Source organism: Pimephales promelas, chromosome 24 (genome assembly GCF_988280905.1).
Source record: "Pimephales promelas chromosome 24, fPimPro1.hap1.1, whole genome shotgun sequence".
Classification (NCBI taxonomy): domain Eukaryota; kingdom Metazoa; phylum Chordata; class Actinopteri; order Cypriniformes; family Leuciscidae; genus Pimephales; species Pimephales promelas.
The window spans coordinates 21,948,345-21,969,391 of record NC_142792.1 but is presented as its reverse complement, the minus strand read 5'-3'; the positions used below and the strand labels follow the sequence as shown (position 1 = coordinate 21,969,391).

Genomic DNA, 21,047 nt, shown 5'->3' with positions numbered 1-21,047 from the left:
TTGCATATGAAGGACTGGAAAAACGCACAAAAGGAATGATACAGAAAGCAGCTCTTTCATTTACATGCTCCCATGTATCAAAAAGCACCAGCCTGCCCCGTGTGAGGCTCGAACTCACGACCTTCAGATTATGAGACTGACGCGCTGCCTAACTGCTCCAACGAGGCATGTGCTGTGGCTCGGGTGAGCGGAGAACCACTAGCTTCCAGATCATCTGCCATTCGGTGCAGCTCCAAAAGTACTGTTCACCCTTTGCCCTCACGTCAGGATGGCCGAGCGGTCTAAGGCGCTGCGTTCAGGTCGCAGTCTCCCCTGGAGGCGTGGGTTCGAATCCCACTTCTGACAAACCTAACCTTTGGCTGCGGGCTCAAGCTAGAGTCTTGAACCCTCTGGCAAGTTCACCCCGAAGTGCATTAATGTTGACAAAGCACTGCATTTCAGTTCATGCTAGAGTTAACCAAACAATGCAGTTGCACTGACCTGCATAATATGGACTTTAAAGTAACACTTTTGGTGCAATGTATGGGATTCGGTGGCGTTTTCGTGCAGTTTTCTTGGAATTTCAAGACAAGACATTTCACGAAATTGGACATGTTTATAGAACGGGATCCAACAGAACTTCGAGGAATGCCACGTTTTGATGTTTACCGGAAGAAGAACTTGTTTATGAAAGGCTATTCATGTCTTTTTTTTCTTTTTTTCTTTTCTTTTTAGGGGGAGTATGCAATGTGATTTGGGGAGTCTAACTGGGATGTGGTGGACTGAAGTTTTGGGGATGCAGTAGAACTTCATGGCAAGGATTCTTGGAAATTTCTTGGAATTGAAGGTCATGGGTTTTGGGGGCATGTGGTGCAGAGTCATGGCCTAAGATTCAAGGAATGCCATGCAAAACATTGCTTTAGCATTGACAAGACTTGTCATTGGAATGATAGAATTACATTAGCCTTAAAAAAACATACTGCAACAACACTGACGCATATTACATAAATATGAGAGTAATACTATTGCTGCATTTGTTCAACATTAGTCCCACAAGAACACTTGATTTCTATGACATTGCATATGAAGGACTGGAAAAACGCACAAAAGGAATGATAAAGAAAGCAGCTCTTTCATTTACATGCTCCCATGTATCAAAAAGCACCAGCCTGCCCCGTGTGAGGCTCGAACTCACGACCTTCAGATTATGAGACTGACGCGCTGCCTAACTGCGCCAACGAGACATGTACTATGGCTCGGGTGAGCGGAGAACCACTAGCTTCCAGATCATCTGCCATTCGGTGCAGCTCCAAAAGTACTGCTCACCCTTTGCCCTCAGGTCAGGATGGCCGAGCGGTCTAAGGCGCTGCGTTCAGGTCGCAGTCTCCCCTGGAGTCGTGGGTTCGAATCCCACTTCTGAAAAACCTAACCTTTGGCTGCGGGCTCAAGCTAGAGTCTTGAACCCTCTGGCAAGTTCACCCCGAAGTGCATTAATGTTGACAAAGCACTGCATTTCAGTTCATGCTAGAGTTAACCAAACAATGCAGTTGCACTGACCTGCATAATATGGACTTTAAAGTAACACTTTTGGTGCAATGTATGGGATTCGGTGGCGTTTTCGTGCAGTTTTCTTGGAATTTCAAGTCAAGACATTTCACGAAATTGGACATGTTTATAGAATGGGATCCAACAGAACTTCGAGGAATTCCACGTTCTGATGTTTACCGGAAGAAGAACTTGTTTATGAAAGGCTATTCATGTCTTTTTTTCTTTTTTTCTTTTCTTTTTAGGGGGAGTATGCAATGTGATTTTGGGAGTCTAACTGGGATGTGGTGGACTGAAGTTTTGCGGATGCAGTAGAACTTCACGGCAAGGATTCTTGGAAATTTCTTGGAATTGAAGGTCATGGGTTTTGGGGGCATGTGGTGCAGAGTCATGGCCTAAGATTCAAGGAATGCCATGCAAAACATTGCTTTAGCATTGACAAGACTTGTCATTGGAATGATAGAATTACATTAGCCTTAAAAAAACATACTGCAACAACACTGACGCATATTACATAAATATGAGAGTAATACTATTGCTGCATTTGTTCAACATTAGTCCCACAAGAACACTTGATTTCTATGACATTGCATATGAAGGACTGGAAAAACGCACAAAAGGAATGATACAGAAAGCAGCTCTTTCATTTACATGCTCCCATGTATCAAAAAGCACCAGCCTGCCCCGTGTGAGGCTCGAACTCACGACCTTCAGATTATGAGACTGACGCGCTGCCTAACTGCGCCAACGAGGCATGTGCTATGGCTCGGGTGAGCGGAGAACCACTAGCTTCCAGATCATCTGCCATTCGGTGCAGCTCCAAAAGTACTGCTCACCCTTTGCCCTCACGTCAGGATGGCCGAGCGGTCTAAGGCGCTGCGTTCAGGTCGCAGTCTCCCCTGGAGGCGAGGGTTCGAATCCCACTTCTGACAACCTAACCTTTGGCTGCGGGCTCAAGCTAGAGTCTTGAACCCTCTGGCAAGTTCACCCCGAAGTGCATTAATGTTGACAAAGCACTGCATTTCTGTTCATGCTAGAGTTAACCAAACAATGCAGTTGCACTGACCTGCATAATATGGACTTTAAAGTAACACTTTTGGTGCAATGTATGGGATTCGGTGGCGTTTTCGTGCAGTTTTCTTGGAATTTCAAGTCAAGACATTTCACGAAATTGGACATGTTTATAGAACGGGATCCAACAGAACTTCGAGGAATGCCACGTTCTGATGTTTACCGGAAGAAGAACTTGTTTATGAAAGGCTATTCATGTCTTTTTTTCTTTTTTTCTTTTCTTTTTAGGGGGAGTATGCAATGTGATTTTGGGAGTCTAACTGGGATGTGGTGGACTGAAGTTTTGGGGATGCAGTAGAACTTCATGGCAAGGATTCTTGGAAATTTCTTGGAATTGAAGGTCATGGGTTTTGGGGGCATGTGGTGCAGAGTCATGGCCTAAGATTCAAGGAATGCCATGCAAAACATTGCTTTAGCATTGACAAGACTTGTCATTAGAATGATAGAATTACATTAGCCTTAAAAAAACATACTGCAACAACACTGACGCATATTACATAAATATGAGAGTAATACTATTGCTGCATTTGTTCAACATTAGTCCCACAAGAACACTTGATTTCTATGACATTGCATATGAAGGACTGGAAAAACGCACAAAAGGAATGATACAGAAAGCAGCTCTTTCATTTACATGCTCCCATGTATCAAAAAGCACCAGCCTGCCCCGTGTGAGGCTCGAACTCACGACCTTCAGATTATGAGACTGACGCGCTGCCTAACTGCGCCAACGAGGCATGTGCTATAGCTCGGGTGAGCGGAGAACCACTAGCTTCCAGATCATCTGCCATTCGGTGCAGCTCCAAAAGTACTGCTCACCCTTTGCCCTCACGTCAGGATGGCCGAGCGGTCTAAGGCGCTGCGTTCAGGTCGCAGTCTCCCCTGGAGTCGTGGGTTCGAATCCCACTTCTGAAAAACCTAACCTTTGGCTGCGGGCTCAAGCTAGAGTCTTGAACCCTCTGGCAAGTTCACCCCGAAGTGCATTAATGTTGACAAAGCACTGCATTTCAGTTCATGCTAGAGTTAACCAAACAATGCAGTTGCACTGACCTGCATAATATGGACTTTAAAGGAACACTTTTGGTGCAATGTATGGGATTCGGTGGCGTTTTCGTGCAGTTTTCTTGGAATTTCAAGTCAAGACATTTCACGAAATTGGACATGTTTATAGAATGGGATCCAACAGAACTTCGAGGAATTCCACGTTCTGATGTTTACCGGAAGAAGAACTTGTTTATGAAAGGCTATTCATGTCTTTTTTTCTTTTTTTCTTTTCTTTTTAGGGGGAGTATGCAATGTGATTTTGGGAGTCTAACTGGGATGTGGTGGACTGAAGTTTTGCGGATGCAGTAGAACTTCACGGCAAGGATTCTTGGAAATTTCTTGGAATTGAAGGTCATGGGTTTTGGGGGCATGTGGTGCAGAGTCATGGCCTAAGATTCAAGGAATGCCATGCAAAACATTGCTTTAACATTGACAAGACTTGTCATTGGAATGATAGAATTACATTAGCCTTAAAAAAACATACTGCAACAACACTGACGCATATTACATAAATATGAGAGTAATACTATTGCTGCATTTGTTTAACATTAGTCCCACAAGAACACTTGATTTCTATGACATTGCATATGAAGGACTGGAAAAACGCACAAAAGGAATGATAAAGAAAGCAGCTCTTTCATTTACATGCTCCCATGTATCAAAAAGCACCAGCCTGCCCCGTGTGAGGCTCGAACTCACGACCTTCAGATTATGAGACTGACGCACTGCCTAACTGCGCCAACGAGGCATGTGCTATGGCTCGGGTGAGCGGAGAACCACTAGCTTCCAGATCATCTGCCATTCGGTGCAGCTCCAAAAGTACTGTTCACCCTTTGCCCTCACGTGAGGATGGCCGAGCGGTCTAAGGCGCTGCGTTCAGGTCGCAGTCTCCCCTGGAGGCGTGGGTTCGAATCCCACTTCTGACAAACCTAACCTTTGGCTGCGGGCTCAAGCTAGAGTCTTGAACCCTCTGGCAAGTTCACCCCGAAGTGCATTAATGTTGACAAAGCACTGCATTTCAGTTCATACTAGAGTTAACCAAACAATGCAGTTGCACTGACCTGCATAATATGGACTTTAAAGTAACACTTTTGGTGCAATGTATGGGATTCGGTGGCGTTTTCGTGCAGTTTTCTTGGAATTTCAAGACAAGACATTTCACGAAATTGGACATGTTTATAGAACGGGATCCAACAGAACTTCGAGGAATGCCACGTTCTGATGTTTACCGGAAGAAGAACTTGTTTATGAAAGGCTATTCATGTCTTTTTTTCTTTTTTTCTTTTCTTTTTAGGGGGAGTATGCAATGTGATTTGGGGAGTCTAACTGGGATGTGGTGGACTGAAGTTTTGGGGATGCAGTAGAACTTCATGGCAAGGATTCTTGGAAATTTCTTGGAATTGAAGGTCATGGGTTTTGGGGGCATGTGGTGCAGAGTCATGGCCTAAGATTCAAGGAATGCCATGCAAAACATTGCTTTAGCATTGACAAGACTTGTCATTGGAATGATAGAATTACATTAGCCTTAAAAAAACATACTGCAACAACACTGACGCATATTACATAAATATGAGAGTAATACTATTGCTGCATTTGTTCAACATTAGTCCCACAAGAACACTTGATTTCTATGACATTGCATATGAAGGACTGGAAAAACGCACAAAAGGAATGATAAAGAAAGCAGCTCTTTCATTTACATGCTCCCATGTATCAAAAAGCACCAGCCTGCCCCGTGTGAGGCTCGAACTCACGACCTTCAGATTATGAGACTGACGCACTGCCTAACTGCGCCAACGAGACATGTACTATGGCTCGGGTGAGCGGAGAACCACTAGCTTCCAGATCATCTGCCATTCGGTGCAGCTCCAAAAGTACTGCTCACCCTTTGCCCTCACGTCAGGATGGCCGAGCGGTCTAAGGCGCTGCGTTCAGGTCGCAGTCTCCCCTGGAGGCGTGGGTTCGAATCCCACTTCTGATAACCTAACCTTTGGCTGCGGGCTCAAGCTAGAGTCTTGAACCCTCTGGCAAGTTCACCCCGAAGTGCATTAATGTTGACAAAGCACTGCTTTTCTGTTCATGCTAGAGTTAACAAAACAATGCGGTTGCACTAACCTGCATAATATGGACTTTAAAGTAACACTTTTGGTGCAATGTATGGGATTCGGTGGCGTTTTCGTGCAGTTTTCTTGGAATTTCAAGTCAAGACATTTCACGAAATTGGACATGTTTACAGAATGGGATCCAACAGAACTTCGAGGAATGCCACGTTCTGATGTTTACCGGAAGAAGAACTTGTTTATGAAAGGCTATTCATGTCTTTTTTTCTTTTTTTCTTTTCTTTTTAGGGGGAGTATGCAATGTGATTTTGGGAGTCTAACTGGGATGTGGTGGACTGAAGTTTTGGGGATGCAGTAGAACTTCATGGCAAGGATTCTTGGAAATTTCTTGGAATTGAAGGTCATGGGTTTTGGGGGCATGTGGTGCAGAGTCATGGCCTAAGATTCAAGGAATGCCATGCAAAACATTGCTTTAGCATTGACAAGACTTGTCATTAGAATGATAGAATTACATTAGCCTTAAAAAAACATACTGCAACAACACTGACGCATATTACATAAATATGAGAGTAATACTATTGCTGCATTTGTTCAACATTAGTCCCACAAGAACACTTGATTTCTATGACATTGCATATGAAGGACTGGAAAAACGCACAAAAGGAATGATACAGAAAGCAGCTCTTTCATTTACATGCTCCCATGTATCAAAATGCACCAGCCTGCCCCGTGTGAGGCTCGAACTCACAACCTTCAGATTATGAGACTGACGCGCTGCCTAACTGCGCCAACGAGGCATGTGCTATGGCTCGGGTGAGCGGAGAACCACTAGCTTCCAGATCATCTGCCATTCGGTGCAGCTCCAAAAGTACTGCTCACCCTTTGCCCTCACGTCAGGATGGCTGAGCGGTCTAAGGCGCTGCGTTCAGGTCGCAGTCTCCCCTGGAGGCGTGGGTTCGAATCCCACTTCTGATAACCTAACCTTTGGCTGCGGGCTCAAGCTAGAGTCTTGAACCCTCTGGCAAGTTCACCCCGAAGTGCATTAATGTTGACAAAGCACTGCATTTCTGTTCATGCTAGAGTTAACCAAACAATGCAGTTGCACTGACCTGCATAATATGGACTTTAAAGTAACACTTTTGGTGCAATGTATGGGATTCGGTGGCGTTTTCGTGCAGTTTTCTTGGAATTTCAAGTCAAGACATTTCACGAAATTGGACATGTTTATAGAATGGGATCCAACAGAACTTCGAGGAATGCCACGTTCTGATGTTTACCGGAAGAAGAACTTGTTTATGAAAGGCTATTCATGTCTTTTTTTCTTTTTTTCTTTTCTTTTTAGGGGGAGTATGCAATGTGATTTTGGGAGTCTAACTGGGATGTGGTGGACTGAAGTTTTGGGGATGCAGTAGAACTTCATGGCAAGGATTCTTGGAAATTTCTTGGAATTGAAGGTCATGGGTTTTGGGGGCATGTGGTGCAGAGTCATGGCCTAAGATTCAAGGAATGCCATGCAAAACATTGCTTTAGCATTGACAAGACTTGTCATTGGAATGATAGAATTACATTAGCCTTAAAAAAACATACTGCAACAACACTGACGCATATTACATAAATATGAGAGTAATACTATTGCTGCATTTGTTTAACATTAGTCCCACAAGAACACTTGATTTCTATGACATTGCATATGAAGGACTGGAAAAACGCACAAAAGGAATGATACAGAAAGCAGCTCTTTCATTTACATGCTCCCATGTATCAAAAAGCACCAGCCTGCCCCGTGTGAGGCTCGAACTCACGACCTTCAGATTATGAGACTGACGCGCTGCCTAACTGCGCCAACAAGGCATGTGCTGTTGCTCGGGTGAGCGGAGAACCACTAGCTTCCAGATCATCTGCCATTCGGTGCAGCTCCAAAAGTACTGCTCACCCTTTGCCCTCACGTCAGGATGGCCGAGTGGTCTAAGGTGCTGCGTTCAGGTCGCAGTCTCCCCTGGAGGCGTGGGTTCGAATCCCACTTCTGACAAACCTAACCTTTGGCTGCGGGCTCAAGCTAGAGTCTTGAACCCTCTGGCAAGTTCACCCCGAAGTGCATTAATGTTGACAAAGCACTGCATTTCAGTTCATGCTAGAGTTAACCAAACAATGCAGTTGCACTGACCTGCATAATATGGACTTTAAAGTAACACTTTTGGTGCAATGTATGGGATTCGGTGGCGTTTTCGTGCAGTTTTCTTGGAATTTCAAGACAAGACATTTCACGAAATTGGACATGTTTATAGAACGGGATCCAACAGAACTTCGAGGAATGCCACGTTTTGATGTTTACCGGAAGAAGAACTTGTTTATGAAAGGCTATTCATGTCTTTTTTTTCTTTTTTTCTTTTCTTTTTAGGGGGAGTATGCAATGTGATTTGGGGAGTCTAACTGGGATGTGGTGGACTGAAGTTTTGGGGATGCAGTAGAACTTCATGGCAAGGATTCTTGGAAATTTCTTGGAATTGAAGGTCATGGGTTTTGGGGGCATGTGGTGCAGAGTCATGGCCTAAGATTCAAGGAATGCCATGCAAAACATTGCTTTAGCATTGACAAGACTTGTCATTGGAATGATAGAATTACATTAGCCTTAAAAAAACATACTGCAACAACACTGACGCATATTACATAAATATGAGAGTAATACTATTGCTGCATTTGTTCAACATTAGTCCCACAAGAACACTTGATTTCTATGACATTGCATATGAAGGACTGGAAAAACGCACAAAAGGAATGATAAAGAAAGCAGCTCTTTCATTTACATGCTCCCATGTATCAAAAAGCACCAGCCTGCCCCGTGTGAGGCTCGAACTCACGACCTTCAGATTATGAGACTGACGCGCTGCCTAACTGCGCCAACGAGACATGTACTATGGCTCGGGTGAGCGGAGAACCACTAGCTTCCAGATCATCTGCCATTCGGTGCAGCTCCAAAAGTACTGCTCACCCTTTGCCCTCAGGTCAGGATGGCCGAGCGGTCTAAGGCGCTGCGTTCAGGTCGCAGTCTCCCCTGGAGTCGTGGGTTCGAATCCCACTTCTGAAAAACCTAACCTTTGGCTGCGGGCTCAAGCTAGAGTCTTGAACCCTCTGGCAAGTTCACCCCGAAGTGCATTAATGTTGACAAAGCACTGCATTTCAGTTCATGCTAGAGTTAACCAAACAATGCAGTTGCACTGACCTGCATAATATGGACTTTAAAGTAACACTTTTGGTGCAATGTATGGGATTCGGTGGCGTTTTCGTGCAGTTTTCTTGGAATTTCAAGTCAAGACATTTCACGAAATTGGACATGTTTATAGAATGGGATCCAACAGAACTTCGAGGAATTCCACGTTCTGATGTTTACCGGAAGAAGAACTTGTTTATGAAAGGCTATTCATGTCTTTTTTTCTTTTTTTCTTTTCTTTTTAGGGGGAGTATGCAATGTGATTTTGGGAGTCTAACTGGGATGTGGTGGACTGAAGTTTTGCGGATGCAGTAGAACTTCACGGCAAGGATTCTTGGAAATTTCTTGGAATTGAAGGTCATGGGTTTTGGGGGCATGTGGTGCAGAGTCATGGCCTAAGATTCAAGGAATGCCATGCAAAACATTGCTTTAGCATTGACAAGACTTGTCATTGGAATGATAGAATTACATTAGCCTTAAAAAAACATACTGCAACAACACTGACGCATATTACATAAATATGAGAGTAATACTATTGCTGCATTTGTTCAACATTAGTCCCACAAGAACACTTGATTTCTATGACATTGCATATGAAGGACTGGAAAAACGCACAAAAGGAATGATACAGAAAGCAGCTCTTTCATTTACATGCTCCCATGTATCAAAAAGCACCAGCCTGCCCCGTGTGAGGCTCGAACTCACGACCTTCAGATTATGAGACTGACGCGCTGCCTAACTGCGCCAACGAGGCATGTGCTATGGCTCGGGTGAGCGGAGAACCACTAGCTTCCAGATCATCTGCCATTCGGTGCAGCTCCAAAAGTACTGCTCACCCTTTGCCCTCACGTCAGGATGGCCGAGCGGTCTAAGGCGCTGCGTTCAGGTCGCAGTCTCCCCTGGAGGCGAGGGTTCGAATCCCACTTCTGACAACCTAACCTTTGGCTGCGGGCTCAAGCTAGAGTCTTGAACCCTCTGGCAAGTTCACCCCGAAGTGCATTAATGTTGACAAAGCACTGCATTTCTGTTCATGCTAGAGTTAACCAAACAATGCAGTTGCACTGACCTGCATAATATGGACTTTAAAGTAACACTTTTGGTGCAATGTATGGGATTCGGTGGCGTTTTCGTGCAGTTTTCTTGGAATTTCAAGTCAAGACATTTCACGAAATTGGACATGTTTATAGAACGGGATCCAACAGAACTTCGAGGAATGCCACGTTCTGATGTTTACCGGAAGAAGAACTTGTTTATGAAAGGCTATTCATGTCTTTTTTTCTTTTTTTCTTTTCTTTTTAGGGGGAGTATGCAATGTGATTTTGGGAGTCTAACTGGGATGTGGTGGACTGAAGTTTTGGGGATGCAGTAGAACTTCATGGCAAGGATTCTTGGAAATTTCTTGGAATTGAAGGTCATGGGTTTTGGGGGCATGTGGTGCAGAGTCATGGCCTAAGATTCAAGGAATGCCATGCAAAACATTGCTTTAGCATTGACAAGACTTGTCATTAGAATGATAGAATTACATTAGCCTTAAAAAAACATACTGCAACAACACTGACGCATATTACATAAATATGAGAGTAATACTATTGCTGCATTTGTTCAACATTAGTCCCACAAGAACACTTGATTTCTATGACATTGCATATGAAGGACTGGAAAAACGCACAAAAGGAATGATACAGAAAGCAGCTCTTTCATTTACATGCTCCCATGTATCAAAAAGCACCAGCCTGCCCCGTGTGAGGCTCGAACTCACGACCTTCAGATTATGAGACTGACGCGCTGCCTAACTGCGCCAACGAGGCATGTGCTATAGCTCGGGTGAGCGGAGAACCACTAGCTTCCAGATCATCTGCCATTCGGTGCAGCTCCAAAAGTACTGCTCACCCTTTGCCCTCACGTCAGGATGGCCGAGCGGTCTAAGGCGCTGCGTTCAGGTCGCAGTCTCCCCTGGAGTCGTGGGTTCGAATCCCACTTCTGAAAAACCTAACCTTTGGCTGCGGGCTCAAGCTAGAGTCTTGAACCCTCTGGCAAGTTCACCCCGAAGTGCATTAATGTTGACAAAGCACTGCATTTCAGTTCATGCTAGAGTTAACCAAACAATGCAGTTGCACTGACCTGCATAATATGGACTTTAAAGGAACACTTTTGGTGCAATGTATGGGATTCGGTGGCGTTTTCGTGCAGTTTTCTTGGAATTTCAAGTCAAGACATTTCACGAAATTGGACATGTTTATAGAATGGGATCCAACAGAACTTCGAGGAATTCCACGTTCTGATGTTTACCGGAAGAAGAACTTGTTTATGAAAGGCTATTCATGTCTTTTTTTCTTTTTTTCTTTTCTTTTTAGGGGGAGTATGCAATGTGATTTTGGGAGTCTAACTGGGATGTGGTGGACTGAAGTTTTGCGGATGCAGTAGAACTTCACGGCAAGGATTCTTGGAAATTTCTTGGAATTGAAGGTCATGGGTTTTGGGGGCATGTGGTGCAGAGTCATGGCCTAAGATTCAAGGAATGCCATGCAAAACATTGCTTTAACATTGACAAGACTTGTCATTGGAATGATAGAATTACATTAGCCTTAAAAAAACATACTGCAACAACACTGACGCATATTACATAAATATGAGAGTAATACTATTGCTGCATTTGTTTAACATTAGTCCCACAAGAACACTTGATTTCTATGACATTGCATATGAAGGACTGGAAAAACGCACAAAAGGAATGATACAGAAAGCAGCTCTTTCATTTACATGCTCCCATGTATCAAAAAGCACCAGCCTGCCCCGTGTGAGGCTCGAACTCACGACCTTCAGATTATGAGACTGACGCGCTGCCTAACTGCGCCAACGAGGCATGTGCTGTTGCTCGGGTGAGCGGAGAACCACTAGCTTCCAGATCATCTGCCATTCGGTGCAGCTCCAAAAGTACTGCTCACCCTTTGCCCTCACGTCAGGATGGCCGAGTGGTCTAAGGCGCTGCGTTCAGGTCGCAGTCTCCCCTGGAGGCGTGGGTTCGAATCCCACTTCTGACAAACCTAACCTTTGGCTGCGGGCTCAAGCTAGAGTCTTGAACCCTCTGGCAAGTTCACCCCGAAGTGCATTAATGTTGACAAAGCACTGCATTTCAGTTCATGCTAGAGTTAACCAAACAATGCAGTTGCACTGACCTGCATAATATGGACTTTAAAGTAACACTTTTGGTGCAATGTATGGGATTCGGTGGCGTTTTCGTGCAGTTTTCTTGGAATTTCAAGTCAAGACATTTCACGAAATTGGACATGTTTATAGAACGGGATCCAACAGAACTTCGAGGAATGCCACGTTCTGATGTTTACCGGAAGAAGAACTTGTTTATGAAAGGCTATTCATGTCTTTTTTTCTTATTTTCTTTTCTTTTTAGGGGGAGTATGCAATGTGATTTGGGGAGTCTAACTGGGATGTGGTGGACTGAAGTTTTGGGGATGCAGTAGAACTTCATGGCAAGGATTCTTGGAAATTTCTTGGAATTGAAGGTCATGGGTTTTGGGGGCATTTGGTGCAGAGTCATGGCCTAAGATTCAAGGAATGCCATGGAAAACATTGCTTTAGCATTGACAAGACTTGTCATTGGAATGATAGAATTACATTAGCCTTAAAAAAACATACTGCAACAACACTGACGCATATTACATAAATATGAGAGTAATACTATTGCTGCATTTGTTCAACATTAGTCCCACAAGAACACTTGATTTCTATGACATTGCATATGAAGGACTGGAAAAACGCACAAAAGGAATGATACAGAAAGCAGCTCTTTCATTTACATGCTCCCATGTATCAAAAAGCACCAGCCTGCCCCGTGTGAGGCTCGAACTCACGACCTTCAGATTATGAGACTGACGCGCTGCCTAACTGCGCCAATGAGGCATGTGCTATGGCTCGGGTGAGCGGAGAACCACTAGCTTCCAGATCATCTGCCATTCGGTGCAGCTCCAAAAGTACTGCTCACCCTTTGCCCTCACGTCAGGATGGCCGAGCGGTCTAAGGCACTGCGTTCAGGTCGCAGTCTCCCCTGGAGGCGTGGGTTCGAATCCCACTTCTGACAAACCTAACCTTTGGCTGCGGGCTCAAGCTAGAGTCTTGAACCCTCTGGCAAGTTCACCCCGAAGTGCATTAATGTTGACAAAGCACTGCATTTCAGTTCATGCTAGAGTTAACCAAACAATGCAGTTGCACTGACCTGCATAATATGGACTTTAAAGTAACACTTTTGGTGCAATGTATGGGATTCGGTGGCGTTTTCGTGCAGTTTTCTTGGAATTTCAAGACAAGACATTTCACGAAATTGGACATGTTTATAGAACGGGATCCAACAGAACTTCGAGGAATGCCACGTTCTGATGTTTACCGGAAGAAGAACTTGTTTATGAAAGGCTATTCATGTCTTTTTTTTCTTTTTTTCTTTTCTTTTTAGGGGGAGTATGCAATGTGATTTGGGGAGTCTAACTGGGATGTGGTGGACTGAAGTTTTGGGGATGCAGTAGAACTTCATGGCAAGGATTCTTGGAAATTTCTTGGAATTGAAGGTCATGGGTTTTGGGGGCATGTGGTGCAGAGTCATGGCCTAAGATTCAAGGAATGCCATGCAAAACATTGCTTTAGCATTGACAAGACTTGTCATTGGAATGATAGAATTACATTAGCCTTAAAAAAACATACTGCAACAACACTGACGCATATTACATAAATATGAGAGTAATACTATTGCTGCATTTGTTCAACATTAGTCCCACAAGAACACTTGATTTCTATGACATTGCATATGAAGGACTGGAAAAACGCACAAAAGGAATGATACAGAAAGCAGCTCTTTCATTTACATGCTCCCATGTATCAAAAAGCACCAGCCTGCCCCGTGTGAGGCTCGAACTCACGACCTTCAGATTATGAGACTGACGCGCTGCCTAACTGCGCCAACGAGGCATGTACTATGGCTCGGGTGAGCGGAGAACCACTAGCTTCCAGATCATCTGCCATTCGGTGCAGCTCCAAAAGTACTGCTCACCCTTTGCCCTCACGTCAGGATGGCCGAGCGGTCTAAGGCGCTGCGTTCAGGTCGCAGTCTCCCCTGGAGTCGTGGGTTCGAATCCCACTTCTGAAAAACCTAACCTTTGGCTGCGGGCTCAAGCTAGAGTCTTGAACCCTCTGGCAAGTTCACCCCGAAGTGCATTAATGTTGACAAAGCACTGCATTTCAGTTCATGCTAGAGTTAACCAAACAATGCAGTTGCACTGACCTGCATAATATGGACTTTAAAGTAACACTTTTGGTGCAATGTATGGGATTCGGTGGCGTTTTCGTGCAGTTTTCTTGGAATTTCAAGTCAAGACATTTCACGAAATTGGACATGTTTATAGAATGGGATCCAACAGAACTTCGAGGAATTCCACGTTCTGATGTTTACCGGAAGAAGAACTTGTTTATGAAAGGCTATTCATGTCTTTTTTTCTTTTTTTCTTTTCTTTTTAGGGGGAGTATGCAATGTGATTTTGGGAGTCTAACTGGGATGTGGTGGACTGAAGTTTTTCGGATGCAGTAGAACTTCACGGCAAGGATTCTTGGAAATTTCTTGGAATTGAAGGTCATGGGTTTTGGGGGCATGTGGTGCAGAGTCATGGCCTAAGATTCAAGGAATGCCATGCAAAACATTGCTTTAGCATTGACAAGACTTGTCATTGGAATGATAGAATTACATTAGCCTTAAAAAAACATACTGCAACAACACTGACGCATATTACATAAATATGAGAGTAATACTATTGCTGCATTTGTTCAACATTAGTCCCACAAGAACACTTGATTTCTATGACATTGCATATGAAGGACTGGAAAAACGCACAAAAGGAATGATACAGAAAGCAGCTCTTTCATTTACATGCTCCCATGTATCAAAAAGCACCAGCCTGCCCCGTGTGAGGCTCGAACTCACGACCTTCAGATTATGAGACTGACGCGCTGCCTAACTGCGCCAACGAGGCATGTGCTATGGCTCGGGTGAGCGGAGAACCACTAGCTTCCAGATCATCTGCCATTCGGTGCAGCTCCAAAAGTACTGCTCACCCTTTGCCCTCACGTCAGGATGGCCGAGCGGTCTAAGGCGCTGCGTTCAGGTCGCAGTCTCCCCTGGAGGCGAGGGTTCGAATCCCACTTCTGACAACCTAACCTTTGGCTGCGGGCTCAAGCTAGAGTCTTGAACCCTCTGGCAAGTTCACCCCGAAGTGCATTAATGTTGACAAAGCACTGCATTTCTGTTCATGCTAGAGTTAACCAAACAATGCAGTTGCACTGACCTGCATAATATGGACTTTAAAGTAACACTTTTGGTGCAATGTATGGGATTCGGTGGCGTTTTCGTGCAGTTTTCTTGGAATTTCAAGTCAAGACATTTCACGAAATTGGACATGTTTACAGAATGGGATCCAACAGAACTTCGAGGAATGCCACGTTCTGATGTTTACCGGAAGAAGAACTTGTTTATGAAAGGCTATTCATGTCTTTTTTTCTTTTTTTCTTTTCTTTTTAGGGGGAGTATGCAATGTGATTTTGGGAGTCTAACTGGGATGTGGTGGACTGAAGTTTTGGGGATGCAGTAGAACTTCATGGCAAGGATTCTTGGAAATTTCTTGGAATTGAAGGTCATGGGTTTTGGGGGCATGTGGTGCAGAGTCATGGCCTAAGATTCAAGGAATGCCATGCAAAACATTGCTTTAGCATTGACAAGACTTGTCATTAGAATGATAGAATTACATTAGCCTTAAAAAAACATACTGCAACAACACTGACGCATATTACATAAATATGAGAGTAATACTATTGCTGCATTTGTTCAACATTAGTCCCACAAGAACACTTGATTTCTATGACATTGCATATGAAGGACTGGAAAAACGCACAAAAGGAATGATACAGAAAGCAGCTCTTTCATTTACATGCTCCCATGTATCAAAAAGCACCAGCCTGCCCCGTGTGAGGCTCGAACTCACGACCTTCAGATTATGAGACTGACGCGCTGCCTAACTGCGCCAACGAGGCATGTGCTATAGCTCGGGTGAGCGGAGAACCACTAGCTTCCAGATCATCTGCCATTCGGTGCAGCTCCAAAAGTACTGCTCACCCTTTGCCCTCACGTCAGGATGGCCGAGCGGTCTAAGGCGCTGCGTTCAGGTCGCAGTCTCCCCTGGAGTCGTGGGTTCGAATCCCACTTCTGAAAAACCTAACCTTTGGCTGCGGGCTCAAGCTAGAGTCTTGAACCCTCTGGCAAGTTCACCCCGAAGTGCATTAATGTTGACAAAGCACTGCATTTCAGTTCATGCTAGAGTTAACCAAACAATGCAGTTGCACTGACCTGCATAATATGGACTTTAAAGGAACACTTTTGGTGCAATGTATGGGATTCGGTGGCGTTTTCGTGCAGTTTTCTTGGAATTTCAAGTCAAGACATTTCACGAAATTGGACATGTTTATAGAATGGGATCCAACAGAACTTCGAGGAATTCCACGTTCTGATGTTTACCGGAAGAAGAACTTGTTTATGAAAGGCTATTCATGTCTTTTTTTCTTTTTTTCTTTTCTTTTTAGGGGGAGTATGCAATGTGATTTTGGGAGTCTAACTGGGATGTGGTGGACTGAAGTTTTGCGGATGCAGTAGAACTTCACGGCAAGGATTCTTGGAAATTTCTTGGAATTGAAGGTCATGGGTTTTGGGGGCATGTGGTGCAGAGTCATGGCCTAAGATTCAAGGAATGCCATGCAAAACATTGCTTTAGCATTGACAAGACTTGTCATTGGAATGATAGAATTACATTAGCCTTAAAAAAACATACTGCAACAACACTGACGCATATTACATAAATATGAGAGTAATACTATTGCTGCATTTGTTTAACATTAGTCCCACAAGAACACTTGATTTCTATGACATTGCATATGAAGGACTGGAAAAACGCACAAAAGGAATGATACAGAAAGCAGCTCTTTCATTTACATGCTCCCATGTATCAAAAAGCACCAGCCTGCCCGGTGTGAGGCTCGAACTCACGACCTTCAGATTATGAGACTGACGCGCTGCCTAACTGCGCCAACGAGGCATGTGCTGTTGCTCGGGTGAGCGGAGAACCACTAGCTTCCAGATCATCTGCCATTCGGTGCAGCTCCAAAAGTACTGCTCACCCTTTGCCCTCACGTCAGGATGGCCGAGTGGTCTAAGGCGCTGCGTTCAGGTCGCAGTCTCCCCTGGAGGCGTGGGTTCGAATCCCACTTCTGACAAACCTAACCTTTGGCTGCGGGCTCAAGCTAGAGTCTTGAACCCTCTGGCAAGTTCACCCCGAAGTGCATTAATGTTGACAAAGCACTGCATTTCAGTTCATGCTAGAGTTAACCAAACAATGCAGTTGCACTGACCTGCATAATATGGACTTTAAAGTAACACTTTTGGTGCAATGTATGGGATTCGGTGGCGTTTTCGTGCAGTTTTCTTGGAATTTCAAGTCAAGACATTTCACGAAATTGGACATGTTTATAGAACGGGATCCAACAGAACTTCGAGGAATGCCACGTTCTGATGTTTACCGGAAGAAGAACTTGTTTATGAAAGGCTATTCATGTCTTTTTTTCTTTTTTTCTTTTCTTTTTAGGGGGAGTATGCAATGTGATTTGGGGAGTCTAACTGGGATGTGGTGGACTGAAGTTTTGGGGATGCAGTAGAACTTCATGGCAAGGATTCTTGGAAATTTCTTGGAATTGAAGGTCATGGGTTTTGGGGGCATTTGGTGCAGAGTCATGGCCTAAGATTCAAGGAATGCCATGGAAAACATTGCTTTAGCATTGACAAGACTTGTCATTGGAATGATAGAATTACATTAGCCTTAAAAAAACATACTGCAACAACACTGACGCATATTACATAAATATGAGAGTAATACTATTGCTGCATTTGTTCAACATTAGTCCCACAAGAACACTTGATTTCTATGACATTGCATATGAAGGACTGGAAAAACGCACAAAAGGAATGATACAGAAAGCAGCTCTTTCATTTACATGCTCCCATGTATCAAAAAGCACCAGCCTGCCCCGTGTGAGGCTCGAACTCACGACCTTCAGATTATGAGACTGACGCGCTGCCTAACTGCGCCAACGAGGCATGTGCTATGGCTCGGGTGAGCGGAGAACCACTAGCTTCCAGATCATCTGCCATTCGGTGCAGCTCCAAAAGTACTGCTCACCCTTTGCCCTCACGTCAGGATGGCCGAGCGGTCTAAGGCACTGCGTTCAGGTCGCAGTCTCCCCTGGAGGCGTGGGTTCGAATCCCACTTCTGACAAACCTAACCTTTGGCTGCGGGCTCAAGCTAGAGTCTTGAACCCTCTGGCAAGTTCACCCCGAAGTGCATTAATGTTGACAAAGCACTGCATTTCAGTTCATGCTAGAGTTAACCAAACAATGCAGTTGCACTGACCTGCATAATATGGACTTTAAAGTAACACTTTTGGTGCAATGTATGGGATTCGGTGGCGTTTTCGTGCAGTTTTCTTGGAATTTCAAGACAAGACATTTCACGAAATTGGACATGTTTATAGAACGGGATCCAACAGAACTTCGAGGAATGCCACGTTCTGATGTTTACCGGAAGAAGAACTTGTTTATGAAAGGCTATTCATGTCTTTTTTTCTTTTTTTCTTTTCTTTTTAGGGGGAGTATGCAATGTGATTTGGGGAGTCTAACTGGGATGTGGTGGACTGAAGTTTTGGGGATGCAGTAGAACTTCATGGCAAGGATTCTTGGAAATTTCTTGGAATTGAAGGTCATGGGTTTTGGGGGCATGTGGTGCAGAGTCATGGCCTAAGATTCAAGGAATGCCATGCAAAACATTGCTTTAGCATTGACAAGACTTGTCATTGGAATGATAGAATTACATTAGCCTTAAAAAAACATACTGCAACAACACTGACGCATATTACATAAATATGAGAGTAATACTATTGCTGCATTTGTTCAACATTAGTCCCACAAGAACACTTGATTTCTATGACATTGCATATGAAGGACTGGAAAAACGCACAAAAGGAATGATACAGAAAGCAGCTCTTTCATTTACATGCTCCCATGTATCAAAAAGCACCAGCCTGCCCCGTGTGAGGCTCGAACTCACGACCTTCAGATTATGAGACTGACACGCTGCCTAACTGCGCCAACGAGACATGTACTATGGCTCGGGTGAGCGGAGAACCACTAGCTTCCAGATCATCTGCCATTCGGTGCAGCTCCAAAAGTACTGCTCACCCTTTGCCCTCACGTCAGGATGGCCGAGCGGTCTAAGGCGCTGCGTTCAGGTCGCAGTCTCCCCTGGAGTCGTGGGTTCGAATCCCACTTCTGAAAAACCTAACCTTTGGCTGCGGGCTCAAGCTAGAGTCTTGAACCCTCTGGCAAGTTCACCCCGAAGTGCATTAATGTTGACAAAGCACTGCATTTCAGTTCATGCTAGAGTTAACCAAACAATGCAGTTGCACTGACCTGCATAATATGGACTTTAAAGGAACACTTTTGGTGCAATGTATGGGATTCGGTGGCGTTTTCGTGCAGTTTTCTTGGAATTTCAAGTCAAGACATTTCACGAAATTGGACATGTTTATAGAATGGGATCCAACAGAACTTCGAGGAATTCCACGTTCTGATGTTTACCGGAAGAAGAACTTGTTTATGAAAGGCTATTCATGTCTTTTTTTCTTTTTTTCTTTTCTTTTTAGGGGGAGTATGCAATGTGATTTTGGGAGTCTAACTGGGATGTGGTGGACTGAAGTTTTGCGGATGCAGTAGAACTTCACGGCAAGGATTCTTGGAAATTTCTTGGAATTGAAGGTCATGGGTTTTGGGGGCATGTGGTGCAGAGTCATGGCCTAAGATTCAAGGAATGCCATGCAAAACATTGCTTTAGCATTGACAAGACTTGTCATTGGAATGATAGAATTACATTAGCCTTAAAAAAACATACTGCAACAACACTGACGCATATTACATAAATATGAGAGTAATACTATTGCTGCATTTGTTCAACATTAGTCCCACAAGAACACTTGATTTCTATGACATTGCATATGAAGGACTGGAAAAACGCACAAAAGGAATGATACAGAAAGCAGCTCTTTCATTTACATGCTCCCATGTATCAAAAAGCACCAGCCTGCCCCGTGTGAGGCTCGAACTCACGACCTTCAGATTATGAGACTGACGCGCTGCCTAACTGCGCCAACGAGGCATGTGCTATGGCTCGGGTGAGCGGAGAACCACTAGCTTCCAGATCATCTGCCATTCGGTGCAGCTCCAAAAGTACTGCTCACCCTTTGCCCTCACGTCAGGATGGCCGAGCGGTCTAAGGCGCTGCGTTCAGGTCGCAGTCTCCCCTGGAGGCGTGGGTTCGAATCCCACTTCTGACAACCTAACCTTTGGCTGCGGGCTCAAGCTAGAGTCTTGAACCCTCTGGCAAGTTCACCCCGAAGTGCATTAATGTTGACAAAGCACTGCATTTCTGTTCATGCTAGAGTTAACCAAACAATGCAGTTGCACTGACCTGCATAATATGGACTTTAAAGTAACACTTTTGGTGCAATGTATGGGATTCGGTGGCGTTTTCGTGCAGTTTTCTTGGAATTTCAAGTCAAGACATTTCACGAAATTGGACATGTTTATAGAATGGGATCCAACAGAACTTCGAGGAATGCCACGTTCTGATGTTTACCGGAAGAAGAACTTGTTTATGAAAGGCTACTCATGTCTTTTTTTCTTTTTTTCTTTTCTTTTTAGGGGGAGTATGCAATGTGATTTTGGGAGTCTAACTGGGATGTGGTGGACTGAAGTTTTGGGGTTGCAGTAGAACTTCATGGCAAGGATTCTTGGAAATTTCTTGGAATTGAAGGTCATGGGTTTTGGGGGCATGTGGTGCAGAGTCATGGCCTAAGATTCAAGGAATGCCATGCAAAACATTGCTTTAGCATTGACAAGACTTGTCATTAGAATGATAGAATTACCTTAGCCTTAAAAAAACATACTGCAACAACACTGACGCATATTACATAAATATGAGAGTAATACTATT

At 44.2% G+C, this 21,047-nt stretch overlaps 36 non-coding genes across 36 annotated transcripts; 20 read left to right on the top strand and 16 right to left on the bottom strand.

The window, feature by feature from the left end:
* Positions 1 to 262: 262 nt before the first annotated feature.
* On the top strand, positions 263 to 345 carry trnal-cag (transfer RNA leucine (anticodon CAG)). The gene has a single exon. It is a non-coding gene; the product is annotated as a tRNA-Leu (tRNA).
* Positions 346 to 1,149: 804 nt separating this feature from the next.
* Positions 1,150 to 1,223, bottom strand: trnam-cau (transfer RNA methionine (anticodon CAU)). Its single transcript has one exon. It is a non-coding gene; the product is annotated as a tRNA-Met (tRNA).
* Positions 1,224 to 1,318: 95 nt separating this feature from the next.
* Positions 1,319 to 1,401, top strand: trnal-cag (transfer RNA leucine (anticodon CAG)). Its single transcript has one exon. It is a non-coding gene; the product is annotated as a tRNA-Leu (tRNA).
* Positions 1,402 to 2,204: 803 nt separating this feature from the next.
* On the bottom strand, positions 2,205 to 2,278 carry trnam-cau (transfer RNA methionine (anticodon CAU)). Its single transcript has one exon. It is a non-coding gene; the product is annotated as a tRNA-Met (tRNA).
* Positions 2,279 to 2,373: 95 nt separating this feature from the next.
* trnal-cag (transfer RNA leucine (anticodon CAG)) lies at positions 2,374 to 2,456 on the top strand. The gene has a single exon. It is a non-coding gene; the product is annotated as a tRNA-Leu (tRNA).
* Positions 2,457 to 3,258: 802 nt separating this feature from the next.
* trnam-cau (transfer RNA methionine (anticodon CAU)) lies at positions 3,259 to 3,332 on the bottom strand. The gene has a single exon. It is a non-coding gene; the product is annotated as a tRNA-Met (tRNA).
* Positions 3,333 to 3,427: 95 nt separating this feature from the next.
* trnal-cag (transfer RNA leucine (anticodon CAG)) lies at positions 3,428 to 3,510 on the top strand. Its single transcript has one exon. It is a non-coding gene; the product is annotated as a tRNA-Leu (tRNA).
* An 803-nt stretch (positions 3,511 to 4,313) lies between these two features.
* Positions 4,314 to 4,387, bottom strand: trnam-cau (transfer RNA methionine (anticodon CAU)). Its single transcript has one exon. It is a non-coding gene; the product is annotated as a tRNA-Met (tRNA).
* A 95-nt stretch (positions 4,388 to 4,482) lies between these two features.
* trnal-cag (transfer RNA leucine (anticodon CAG)) lies at positions 4,483 to 4,565 on the top strand. The gene has a single exon. It is a non-coding gene; the product is annotated as a tRNA-Leu (tRNA).
* Positions 4,566 to 5,537: 972 nt separating this feature from the next.
* trnal-cag (transfer RNA leucine (anticodon CAG)) lies at positions 5,538 to 5,620 on the top strand. The gene has a single exon. It is a non-coding gene; the product is annotated as a tRNA-Leu (tRNA).
* An 802-nt stretch (positions 5,621 to 6,422) lies between these two features.
* trnam-cau (transfer RNA methionine (anticodon CAU)) lies at positions 6,423 to 6,496 on the bottom strand. The gene has a single exon. It is a non-coding gene; the product is annotated as a tRNA-Met (tRNA).
* Positions 6,497 to 6,591: 95 nt separating this feature from the next.
* Positions 6,592 to 6,674, top strand: trnal-cag (transfer RNA leucine (anticodon CAG)). The gene has a single exon. It is a non-coding gene; the product is annotated as a tRNA-Leu (tRNA).
* An 802-nt stretch (positions 6,675 to 7,476) lies between these two features.
* On the bottom strand, positions 7,477 to 7,550 carry trnam-cau (transfer RNA methionine (anticodon CAU)). Its single transcript has one exon. It is a non-coding gene; the product is annotated as a tRNA-Met (tRNA).
* Positions 7,551 to 7,645: 95 nt separating this feature from the next.
* Positions 7,646 to 7,728, top strand: trnal-cag (transfer RNA leucine (anticodon CAG)). Its single transcript has one exon. It is a non-coding gene; the product is annotated as a tRNA-Leu (tRNA).
* An 804-nt stretch (positions 7,729 to 8,532) lies between these two features.
* On the bottom strand, positions 8,533 to 8,606 carry trnam-cau (transfer RNA methionine (anticodon CAU)). The gene has a single exon. It is a non-coding gene; the product is annotated as a tRNA-Met (tRNA).
* A 95-nt stretch (positions 8,607 to 8,701) lies between these two features.
* Positions 8,702 to 8,784, top strand: trnal-cag (transfer RNA leucine (anticodon CAG)). Its single transcript has one exon. It is a non-coding gene; the product is annotated as a tRNA-Leu (tRNA).
* An 803-nt stretch (positions 8,785 to 9,587) lies between these two features.
* trnam-cau (transfer RNA methionine (anticodon CAU)) lies at positions 9,588 to 9,661 on the bottom strand. Its single transcript has one exon. It is a non-coding gene; the product is annotated as a tRNA-Met (tRNA).
* Positions 9,662 to 9,756: 95 nt separating this feature from the next.
* trnal-cag (transfer RNA leucine (anticodon CAG)) lies at positions 9,757 to 9,839 on the top strand. Its single transcript has one exon. It is a non-coding gene; the product is annotated as a tRNA-Leu (tRNA).
* Positions 9,840 to 10,641: 802 nt separating this feature from the next.
* Positions 10,642 to 10,715, bottom strand: trnam-cau (transfer RNA methionine (anticodon CAU)). The gene has a single exon. It is a non-coding gene; the product is annotated as a tRNA-Met (tRNA).
* Positions 10,716 to 10,810: 95 nt separating this feature from the next.
* Positions 10,811 to 10,893, top strand: trnal-cag (transfer RNA leucine (anticodon CAG)). The gene has a single exon. It is a non-coding gene; the product is annotated as a tRNA-Leu (tRNA).
* An 803-nt stretch (positions 10,894 to 11,696) lies between these two features.
* Positions 11,697 to 11,770, bottom strand: trnam-cau (transfer RNA methionine (anticodon CAU)). Its single transcript has one exon. It is a non-coding gene; the product is annotated as a tRNA-Met (tRNA).
* Positions 11,771 to 11,865: 95 nt separating this feature from the next.
* trnal-cag (transfer RNA leucine (anticodon CAG)) lies at positions 11,866 to 11,948 on the top strand. Its single transcript has one exon. It is a non-coding gene; the product is annotated as a tRNA-Leu (tRNA).
* Positions 11,949 to 12,920: 972 nt separating this feature from the next.
* trnal-cag (transfer RNA leucine (anticodon CAG)) lies at positions 12,921 to 13,003 on the top strand. Its single transcript has one exon. It is a non-coding gene; the product is annotated as a tRNA-Leu (tRNA).
* Positions 13,004 to 13,807: 804 nt separating this feature from the next.
* Positions 13,808 to 13,881, bottom strand: trnam-cau (transfer RNA methionine (anticodon CAU)). The gene has a single exon. It is a non-coding gene; the product is annotated as a tRNA-Met (tRNA).
* A 95-nt stretch (positions 13,882 to 13,976) lies between these two features.
* trnal-cag (transfer RNA leucine (anticodon CAG)) lies at positions 13,977 to 14,059 on the top strand. The gene has a single exon. It is a non-coding gene; the product is annotated as a tRNA-Leu (tRNA).
* Positions 14,060 to 14,862: 803 nt separating this feature from the next.
* Positions 14,863 to 14,936, bottom strand: trnam-cau (transfer RNA methionine (anticodon CAU)). The gene has a single exon. It is a non-coding gene; the product is annotated as a tRNA-Met (tRNA).
* Positions 14,937 to 15,031: 95 nt separating this feature from the next.
* On the top strand, positions 15,032 to 15,114 carry trnal-cag (transfer RNA leucine (anticodon CAG)). Its single transcript has one exon. It is a non-coding gene; the product is annotated as a tRNA-Leu (tRNA).
* An 802-nt stretch (positions 15,115 to 15,916) lies between these two features.
* Positions 15,917 to 15,990, bottom strand: trnam-cau (transfer RNA methionine (anticodon CAU)). Its single transcript has one exon. It is a non-coding gene; the product is annotated as a tRNA-Met (tRNA).
* Positions 15,991 to 16,085: 95 nt separating this feature from the next.
* trnal-cag (transfer RNA leucine (anticodon CAG)) lies at positions 16,086 to 16,168 on the top strand. The gene has a single exon. It is a non-coding gene; the product is annotated as a tRNA-Leu (tRNA).
* Positions 16,169 to 17,140: 972 nt separating this feature from the next.
* trnal-cag (transfer RNA leucine (anticodon CAG)) lies at positions 17,141 to 17,223 on the top strand. Its single transcript has one exon. It is a non-coding gene; the product is annotated as a tRNA-Leu (tRNA).
* An 803-nt stretch (positions 17,224 to 18,026) lies between these two features.
* trnam-cau (transfer RNA methionine (anticodon CAU)) lies at positions 18,027 to 18,100 on the bottom strand. The gene has a single exon. It is a non-coding gene; the product is annotated as a tRNA-Met (tRNA).
* Positions 18,101 to 18,195: 95 nt separating this feature from the next.
* On the top strand, positions 18,196 to 18,278 carry trnal-cag (transfer RNA leucine (anticodon CAG)). Its single transcript has one exon. It is a non-coding gene; the product is annotated as a tRNA-Leu (tRNA).
* Positions 18,279 to 19,081: 803 nt separating this feature from the next.
* On the bottom strand, positions 19,082 to 19,155 carry trnam-cau (transfer RNA methionine (anticodon CAU)). Its single transcript has one exon. It is a non-coding gene; the product is annotated as a tRNA-Met (tRNA).
* A 95-nt stretch (positions 19,156 to 19,250) lies between these two features.
* trnal-cag (transfer RNA leucine (anticodon CAG)) lies at positions 19,251 to 19,333 on the top strand. Its single transcript has one exon. It is a non-coding gene; the product is annotated as a tRNA-Leu (tRNA).
* An 803-nt stretch (positions 19,334 to 20,136) lies between these two features.
* Positions 20,137 to 20,210, bottom strand: trnam-cau (transfer RNA methionine (anticodon CAU)). Its single transcript has one exon. It is a non-coding gene; the product is annotated as a tRNA-Met (tRNA).
* A 95-nt stretch (positions 20,211 to 20,305) lies between these two features.
* On the top strand, positions 20,306 to 20,388 carry trnal-cag (transfer RNA leucine (anticodon CAG)). Its single transcript has one exon. It is a non-coding gene; the product is annotated as a tRNA-Leu (tRNA).
* Positions 20,389 to 21,047: the final 659 nt, after the last annotated feature.